We start from the raw sequence: 10,457 nt of genomic DNA, 5'->3' as shown, positions 1-10,457 counted from the left end.
AGATTGTGAGGGACAGAACCTTGAGAACAGAGCGAGGCCTGTGCTCAAACCATCTTGGATGTGAAGGGGAGTATGTGTCTTAATGAAAAAAAAAAAAAAAAAGGAAGAAAGCCCATAGCTGTCTAGCAGAAGCTTATCACTGGATATACAGTTAAGCCTTCACATGTTAGGTTAGGAAGAAGCAGAGGACATGATTTCAACCTCTCCTTCAGGGAAGGTTTCCAGGAAAGAGGATAACATGCTTTCTGTAGATGGGTTGAGAACAGTTGAATTTATTGGAAGGCCTTTGGGTCTGTAGCCAGGAAAGGAATATCAGTGGGGAGGGAGTATGTCATCCTTCAGTTCTCCCTACCTCCAGAAGTTTCTATGATATAGGCCATGGTCACAGGGCTCCCAGAGTTCAGGGAGAGAGAGATGTTTGGTGACTTCATCCAAACCTGACCCACAGAAGGCTGCCTCTCAGCAGCCAATGTCAGACTTCTGGGCCATCTGCCAGGCTCAAGAAATGACCTACTTGGAACTCTCTGGTAGTCCTGGAGTGGTTAGGACTCAGCACTTTCTCTGCTGAGGGCATGGATTCTATCCATAGTTGGGGAACTAAGATTCTGCAAGCTGCATTGGCTGGCCAACAAAAGAAACAAACAAAAAAAAGAAAGACAGATATGACCTTTCCCACCTTTCCTTCCATGGACACCCCAAAGACCGAGTCCAGTCCAGGTCCATTGCTGTGGTCAAGGAGGAAGCACCCTTGGGCTTGTGGCCATGGAGTGACATGCGGTCAGCCTGAGTGTCCACCAACAGGGGTGGGCACCTCATACCAACTGAGAACCTGGTACTCAGGAGGAGGTCAGGCCCTCGGGACACAGGCTGGTGCCTGCTGACCTACAGATCAGGACTGTGTGAAGTGGACTCTACAAGGTGGCCAGAAAGCACACCTTTCAAGAGAGCACTAATCCAGGTGGCCAGCCTCTACCCACTTCCTCCGTCTCTAGGGGAGAACTTGGCGCTTCCATCGTTCTCACAAACATTTTCCTCTTCTACTATCCTTGGAGGAGAAGGCAATGGCACCCCACTCCAGTACTCTTGCCTGGAAAATCCCACAGACGGTGGAGCCTGGTAGGCTGCAGTCCATGGGGGTCGCTAAGAGTCGGACACAACTGAGCGACTGCACTTTCACTTTTCACTTTCATGCATTGGAGAAGGAAATGGCAACCCACTCCAGTGTTCTTGCCTGGAGAATCCCAGGGACCGGGGAGCCTGGTGGGCTGCCATCTATGGGGTCGCACAGAGTCGGACACGACTGAAGCGACTTAGCAGCAGTAGCAGCAGCAACTCTCCCTGGAACAGCTTTATCTCAAGATTGTTGTTGTTCATTTGCCCAGTTGTATCTGCAACCCCATGGACCGCAGCATGCCAGATCTCCCTGTCCCTCACCATTTCCTGAAGTTTGCCCAAGTTTGTGTCCATTGCATTGGTGATGCCATCCAGCCATCTCATTCTCTTTGCCCTCTTCTCCTTCTGCTCTCAATCTTGCCCAGCATCAGGGACTTTTCCAGTGAGTCATCTGCTCACATCACATGACCAATAGAGTGGACCTACAGCTTCAGCATCAATCCTTCTAACAAGTATTCAGGGTTGATCTCCCTTAAGATTGACTGGTTTGATCTCCTTGCTGTCCAAGGGACTTTCAGGAGTCTTCACCAGCACCACAACTTGAAGGCAACTATTCTTTGGTGCTCTGCCTTCTTTGTGGTCCAGCTCTCACAACTGTACATGACCACTTGGAAGACCATAGCCTTGACTATATAGACCTTTGTCAGCAGAGTAATGTCTCTGCTTTTCAACACACTGTCTAGGTTTGTCATAGCATTCCTGCCAAGAAGCAACCGTCTTTTGATTTCATGGTTGCAATCACCATTGCAGTGATTGCACATCCCAAGAAGAGGAAATCTGTCAGGACTTCCACCCTTTCCCCTTCTATTTGCCACGGAGTAATGGGGCCAGATGCCACAATCTTAATGTTTTTAATACTTAGTTTTAAGCTGGCTCTTTCACTCTCCTCCTTCATTCTCACCTAATCAGTGCAGAGCTTCTGGCTTCTTGCTGCTTCTGCTCTCAGTTCTAATTCCCTGAGTAAGAAATCATAAAAGGATGGTTTTGCAGCTTAAATCAAGGGTGGGACAGAGAGGGGCCAAAACATAAGGGACCATGACACATTGAAAAACTCAATCAAGGACGACTTGCACCACCTGCTTACTCACAGGATTAAAGGTGAAGTGAAAGTGTTAGTCCTGTCTGATTCTTTGTGACTCCATGTACTGTAACCTGACAGTCTCCTCTATGGAATTCTCCAGGAAAGAATACTGGAGTGGGTAGCCAATAACTTCTCCAGGGGATCTTCCCCATTCAGGGACTAAGCTTGAGTCTCCTGCATTGCAGGTGGATTCCTTACCATCTGAGCCACCAGGAAAGCTCAAATCAAGATGATGCTAATTTCCAGGACATTCCTAGATCAAAATTTTGGTGGTCCATGCCGGTCCCAGCTCCTTTGGTCACAAAAAGTGGTATAGTTGGAGTCCTCCACTCTGAAGGGGTGCTATGATTTTGTTTAGTTGCTAAATCTTCTCTGACTCTTAGAGGACTTGGTCTCAGCAAAGGGCTTTGATGGGCAAAGAGAATTAGTTAAAAGCCATAGGGCAGCCAGGTTGGCAGAGAACCAGGATTTGGAGGAAATTTGATCTTTACCATGCGGCTTAAGGTAAAACTTAAGGATTAAGGTTTTATAAAAAAAAAAAAAAGTTACAGATGAATCACCCAAGGAGAAAAATGCCAAGTTACCCTCAACACTGAAATACTGAACTCGGAAGTGACATTTTTTGATTATTGGGAATGGATTTCCATCAGCCTTTGAATAAATAATTGTGTGTGAAAGTTTTTATTAATGTAAAAACAAAATAAAACTTGTGGGGATATTAGTGGCATAAAAGCACACTTAAACTATGGATTCAGGGATGTTGGGTTGTCTCTTAGAAACTGGAGGCTTCCCTGGCTACTCAGATGGTAAAGAATCTGCCTGCAATGCAGGAGACCTAAGTTCAGTCCTTGGGTTGAAGATCTCCTGGAAAAGAGGACGACTACTCACTGCAGTATTCTCACCTGTAGGATTCCATGGGCACAGAAGCCTGGCAGGCTACAGTCCACGGGGTCCCAAAGAGTCAGATACAGCTGAGCAGTGGGAAAGTAGGCATGGGCTGGAGGGTCCCAGAGGATCCAGATGGTCTGCGGGCGAATATTCCCCAGGACTCCAGGCCTGATTTTGCACAGTGAATCCATCTTGGCACTGCCCAGGGTCCAAGATGGAGGCTTTGCATCTGCTGAATCCACTGGGGAAAATGCTCCATTCCATGGTCTGGGTGGGGTTAGCAGCAAGGGTCCCTTGGACGAAGGTTCCCTCCAGCGGTGCTCACTCCTGGACACGTAGTTCATCATATACAAAGGATGCCCCTTGTATATGATGACAGATGGAATGGCCTCAGAACTAAGTGAGGAGGTGGATGCCCTGGAAATGAGAATCACAGGGAGTGGGTAAATGGTGCCCTGAACTCCTGTAGCCAATCCTTGCCTATCAGAGAGCATCTATAGGCCCCACTCACACTCAGGCCCTTTTATTTAACCACTAACAGGAGAGTCATTTTTTTTAAAGGGGAGAATCATTGTCACAGATCGCAGAGGACACCAAATGATTGACACTGAAGTTCCCTTTGTTTCTTTGGAACAATCCAATACAGGGGTAATGACACCATCAACCTCCCAAGCCCAAAACTCCCCCTCCAAAATTCAGATTCACATTTCTAACTTTGTAGGAACACATCTCTCCCAAAATCCCACCAACCCCTGCCCCAGCCTACTGTAAATCACCTTTCCTTTTCCCACATGCACTGAACAATTGTCTGAAACTGTCATTTGTGTTCCTTCTAGATGCACTGAGGCCTGGGTGGCAGTGTCCCAGTGCCGGGGACAAAGCCTGCAACTCGTGAGCTGGGCTAGGCAGGCATGTAGTAGGGGCAACAGGATAGGCTCAGTGTCTTAGAAGATCTGGTCACCGCAGTGTGGACAGGGGTTGGTGCTGAACCAGACCATGCTAGGCTGCCCAGACTCACACAGCAGCTGCTTGAGCCAGGTGTGCAGCTGAGCCAGGAGGCCAAGGTGCAGGGTGCTGCACACATCCTCATAGCTCTCCAGGGCTGCAGAGTACAGCACGTGGCTCAGCTCGCTCAGCCCCATGGTGTGGTGCAGTAGGCTCTCCAGCACGGCCATGGAGATGGGGTTGCCGCAGAAGCTGAAGGTGGTGAGCTAGGAGCAGCAGCTCAGGGAGGGCAGGAGGGCACTGAACTGGGTGTCCATGATGCTGCACTCGTCCAGGTCCAGGTCCTGAAGGGTGGCTGAGGTCCCCTCGATCAGGACCTGCAGGGGCTCCAAGCTGAGGCTGGTCAGATTGACCCCTCCAAAGCCCAGGTCCTTCAGCAGGCTGACACTTGGGCACTATGACAGGTATGTCAGGTCTCACTCTGATATCAGGCAGTTGGTGATTATCGACAGGGTCTCCAGAGGGATCTTCAGGAACCTGGGGAGAAACAGGGCAGTCAGTCCCAGGGGCAGAGGTGGCAGGTGGCGGGAGGTGGTGAGGAGAGGTCTGTTTTACTAGAACACAGGGTATCGCTGGCCTCTCACCTTCTTGACAGGAAGGTAGGGGGTCTTCTGGCCACAAGGTTATGCTTATATGGGTATGACCTCCCCCTGCACAAAATGATAAACTATCTTCAATGTAGGAAACAAACAGTAAACAAATGTTATTTGCCTATATCAGCTTACTAGTATTTGGTTAGCAGGAATTAAGATGTTTTTACAGGACACGGCTAGTTGAATTCAATGGTAGGATGGATGCAGTGGACACGGCTGGTGGGTCCCAGCAGTTACAGACGATCCTTGGGTGAATATTCCCCAGATATTCAGGGGCCACAAACCGTCCATCACCACCTACAATTCTTTCTTTCTTCTTCTTTTTCTTTCTTTCTTTCTTCTGTTTTCTCAGTGAACATATTTATTCATAATGTTTGGAGTTTGCAGCTGCCAAAAAGGGAATCAATGCAACTCATTCATACAGACAGACTAGGCTGCATCATCTCAGCTTTTGTCACTGTGTTCAAGGCAGAGCGATAACCTGTTACTGAGGATTTCCTATGTATTCAGAAGTCTTAGAGGAAAATAATAATTGTAATTTGGACTTAGAGAGATTGGAGCCACTTCAACAATGATGCTCATTTGACTTTTTCTCTTCTCTGGACTGCTTAGGAGCTGAAGTTTCCCCTCCTGATCCCTCCTTGTCATCTCCAGAATCACCCACTTCCCACAGCTCACCTGGAGCCTAAAACAGCTCAGGACAGAAGCGGCAGGTGGGAGGGAGAGACAGAGCTTCAGACTGCAAAACTCACACCTGATGGACCAATGTCCTCCTCGCTTAGTTATCTGTCATCACCTCAGCTAAGACATCACTCTCCCGGAAAGAATTCCCAAAGGCATCACACCTGACCCCCACTATGGGGACTCCCAGCAGGAAGTCCCCTTTCACAGCATCTAACCTAGGCCACGCCTCTGACCCTAACTAGGGAGGTGACCTGACAAGATGCCCAGGGACAGAGCGGCAGCATCATGAGGACTTCCGAGTAGCCGGGCCCCCCTGGCAATGTCCCCAGGGGGCACAGAGTAGAAGCCCCGATGGTAACAAAATGAGAGAGGCCCATTCTGGTCTGCAGGGCTGGCACCACGCCTTACCTGAGCACCTGGTGCAGGCGGCCATTGAGGAAGGAGATGGAGTCCAGGTAGAGCTCCTGCAAGTGGGACAAGTTCAGGAACTGGCCATGAGCTGGCCAACACAGTGCTCCTCCTGGTTGGAAGCAGTGTGCGGCAACACATGGATGTGCCAGAGCAGCAGCCAGCACAGGTTGCCCATCCGGCCCAGGTGAGGCACGAACCTGCCCAGCATGGCCAGCTTCCAGGTGCAGTTCACCTCCAGGTCCTGGATGGAGTCCAGCTGCACCAACTTCAGGATCCCCCTGATGCTCTGCATGGGCCTGGCGAAGATCCTCAGCTTCTGGTAGCCCAGGTGCAGCAGGCTCCTCCTCTGTTTGGCCTTCTTCAGCAGATGGCAGAGGGTCTGGTCCAGGGTATCCTCCTTGAGGCACAGGTCGACCAGCACCTACACAGGGGCCCGCGCAAGCTTCAGCCCCGCCTGCACCTCTGCCCTGCACCTGTTCTGCATGGGCTGGGCTGGCTCGGGCTCCAGCAGTGAGCAAACGCTGGCCATGATGCTGGACCACATGGTCCAGAAGTCCTAGTGGGAGTTCCGGTGCAAGTCCAGCGCCTGAAGCTTCCACCGCCTGCAGGGCCACAGGGGACATGCTGAGTTGTGCAGAGGCCAATGGGCACCAGGACCCTGAGAGGGCTCTGCATTCCACACACCACAGCTCTTCCGGCTTCAGGAGCCCCTTTGTTCCCCACTTTAAGGGACACTGGAGGGGGCACATGCCTTTTGTCCCCTCTGCCCCTCAACTAGTCCTATACACCCGAACGCCTGTTCCCAGGTGACCCCTCATCCTCCTGCCCTGGCTGCATCTTGCTCACACCCCCAGGCCCCACCAGTCTGCCAGGTCGACCTCACCTGGGGCAGACCTCCTGAGCAAGCAGGACATCCAGGCTGTCGAGTGCAGCCTGGAAGGTCTCCAGATGAGGCTGATGGTCCTTCATCAAGGTCTCCAGTGGGAGGCAGGGGAAGGGCCAGACCCATGCCATCGAATTCAGGGCCCGGGTGTGCCTCCTGGCAAAGGCCACCATAAACAGCAGCAGGAAGAGCTCTATGGGCAGCTCCTCCAGCGCCACGATGGCCAAGGCCTCCTTCTGCAGCAGGCTCTGGTCCACCAGCTCTAGCAGTTCGATTGGGGCCTGGATGCCCATCCTGAAGAACCTACTCTGGAATGAGTCCTGGGGGGATGTCAGAGAGCAAGGGAAGGGGGTGGTTCTTCTCTGGCCAAGAATCCTGGGAGACCCTGCTGTCCCTCCACCCTAGGGGAACCCAAGGCAGGGTCAGAGATATCCTCTGGCCACCAAGTCACAGCTTTGGCCCCACTGGTACAAGGACAAGCATCTCTCCAGGAAGCAACAAAGTGACAAGGTGACGTCTTGCCCCATCCCATATCTACTGGCTGCTGCGTTTAATCCCAGCCCTGCTGGCCGGTAGATATCTAGGAGTCTGACAGCTGACCCCACTCTCTTCAGAGAAAGCTTCTGATTGTTACTCAAGGGCTGCAAACCGGAATAAGGAATTTAGCCCAACATAACCTGTCTCTAAACTCCAACCAGTAACTCATGTAATGGGTGCTGTTATGTCACTTAATAAAAAGATGTACCTCTCACTGTGTGTCTCTTCTACAAATGTTCTTACCATTTGGTTCAATGGAGCAAAGAGCTCACATTCAGAGCAAATCCACCACTATTTTGGCAAAACTAATACAATTATGTAAAGTTTAAAAATAAAATAAAATTAAAAAAATAAACTATTCTACAGATTTCTTTTTGTATTCCATGGAATTAAAAAACAATTTTTAGCTTTTAAAACAAAAAGAAACCCCCAAAACCCTTTAAGCTAGTAAAATCACAAAACTATAAAATGATATGAACTATAATCACTGGTAACAAACTAAAATGTAAAATGTCACCCAAAAATTCCTCTTAATTAGATGCCTTTCATTAAATCAATTCCAGGAACTTCCCTGGCAGTTCAGTGAGGAGGACTCTGTGCATTCACTGCAGGGGCACGAGGTATATCCCCATCAGGGAACTATGATCCCAGATGCTGTTCAGTGTGACCCCATCCCCTCACTCTCACCCCACCCTACCCATCCCCACTCTGTGCCCCCCACCCCTGACAAATTCTATTTGATTAAGAAATATTGTAGCAGTCTGTACAAGTGGTGAAAATCAGAGAAGAAACCAAACTGTCTGGGATAAAGGTAAAACTTCATGTAGAAGCAAAGCATGCAATTGCCAACTTGATGGAAAGGCAAGAAACTTCTCGACAGGATCGTGGCCTGTGTGGCCTGTGCCATGAAGACCCCAGCAGGTACAGCTGTCAGAGCCCGAGGCTCCAGCATGGAGCAGTGTGCTCAGGCCTGAGTCCCTCTTCTCCTTCCAGGACACACTTTTCAGATCCTGGCTGAAATTTTCATTTCTGGCTAAAGTGCTATCTTATTACTAGATCTCCATCCATCTGAAGCTGAGTGGGTTTTTTTTACTTTCTCACTACATACAACTGATGGATGCACCAGAGCAGTAGCCAGCACAGGTTGCCCATCCAGCCCAGGTGCAGCATAAATCTGCCCAGCGTGGCCAGTTTCCAGGTGCAGTTCACCTCTAGGTCCTGGACGGAGTCCAGCTGCACCAACTTCAGGATCCCCCTGATGCTCTGCATGGGCCTGGCGAAGATCCTCAGCTTCTGGCAGCACAGGTGCAGAGGCTCCTCCTCTGTTTGGCCTTCTTAAGCAGGTAGCAGAGAGTCTGGTCCAGGGTATCCTCCTTGAGGCACAGGTCAACCAGCACCTACACAGGGGCCCGCGCCAGCTTCAGCCCCGCCTGCGCCTCTGCCCTGCACCTGTTCTGCATGGGCTGGGCTGGCTTGGGCTCCAGCAGCGAGCAAACACTGGCCGTGATGCCAGACCACATGGTCCAGAAGTCATGGTGGGAGTTCCGGTGCAAGTCCAGCACCTGAAGCTTCCACCGCCCGCAGGGCTGCGGGGGACATGCTGAGCTGTGCAGAGGCCTACGGGCACCAGGACCCCGCGAGGGCTCTGCACTCCACACACCACAGCTCCTCCGGCTTCAGGAGCCCCCTTGTTCCCCACTTTAAGGGACACTGGAGGGGGCACACGCCTTTTGTCCCCTCTGCCCCTCCACCAGTCCTGTATACCCGAACGCCTGTTCCCAGGTGACCCCTCATCCTCCTGCCCTGGCTGCATCTTGCTCACATCCCCAGGCCCCACCAGTCTGCCAGGTCGACCTCACCTGGGGTGGACCTCCTGAGCAAGCAGGACATCCAGGCCGTCTAGTGCAGCACTGAAAGAGTCACACACACACACACTGAAAGAGAGAAACACACACACAGCAACACAAACAGACAGAGTGAGACACACACACACATAGAGAGAGACACACACACTGATAGACACACAAACTGTGAGAGAGATACACACACACGCGCACTGAGAGAGATGCACACAAGGAGAGAGGGACCCTTACACTCTGATAGACACACACACATACTCAGACACACACAGACACACACTGAGAGAAACACACACACACACTGAGACAGACATACATACTGAGAGAGACCATACACACACACAGACGCACAAACAGTGGGAGAGAGACACACACATACCATGAGAGACACACACACACAGACACACACAATGAGAGAGAGGAACACACAATGAGACAGCCAGGCTAGCAGCCTGAGAGAGCCACGCACACTGAGACACACACACACTGAATTGGATGGAAACACAGATAGTGACACAGTCTGAGAGAGAGACCCACACACTGAGAAAGACACACAGATACACACATACAGAGAGAAACACAACACACACTGAGAGACACACACACACACTGATATACACAAACACACAATGTGAGAGAGACATGCACACTGAGAGAAACACACTGAGAGAGAGGAACACACAGTGAGAGATACACAATGACACAAACTGAGAGAGATTCACACACTGAGAGTGAGACACACACACTGAGACAAACACACACACACTGAGAGAGTCACACACACACAGAGTTACAGAAACAATGAAAAATACACATACAGAGAGTGAAACAGACACACTGAGAGACATAAACACACACTAAATGGGATGGAAACACTGAGAGAGTGACACATACCCTGAGAGAGAGACCCACACAGGGAGAGAGAGACACACACTGAAAGAAACAAGCACCCACACTGAGAGATAAACATACCCACTGAGGGAAACACACACAATGAGACACACACACACATTGAGAAAAACACACAGAGAGAAAACACACACAGACTGAGAGAGAGGCATACACACACTGAGAGTGAGACACAAACACTGAGACACACACACACAGAGAGACACACATTCTGAGATACAGACACACACACTGAGAAAGAGATACATAGAGACACACACACTGAGAGAAAGACACACACACACATGAAGAGAGAGAAACACACATTGAGAGAGAGGCACACACATGAGAAACACACACTGATAGAGAGACACACACACTGGAAGTGAGACAAACACACACTGAGAAAGAGACACACACACTGAGAAAGAGACACACACACTGAGAAAGAGACA

At 50.3% G+C, this 10,457-nt stretch overlaps 1 pseudogene; it reads right to left on the bottom strand.

Annotated features, from left to right (window-relative positions):
- Positions 1-4,043: 4,043 nt before the first annotated feature.
- On the bottom strand, positions 4,044-7,035 carry LOC105000553 (annotated as a pseudogene).
- Positions 7,036-10,457: the final 3,422 nt, after the last annotated feature.

Source organism: Bison bison, unplaced genomic scaffold (genome assembly GCF_000754665.1).
Source record: "Bison bison bison isolate TAMUID 2011002044 unplaced genomic scaffold, Bison_UMD1.0 scf7180017854290, whole genome shotgun sequence".
In the NCBI taxonomy this organism is placed as follows: domain Eukaryota; kingdom Metazoa; phylum Chordata; class Mammalia; order Artiodactyla; family Bovidae; genus Bison; species Bison bison.
Note: the sequence above shows the minus strand (reverse complement) of the source record. Positions and strands in the feature narration are given on the sequence as shown.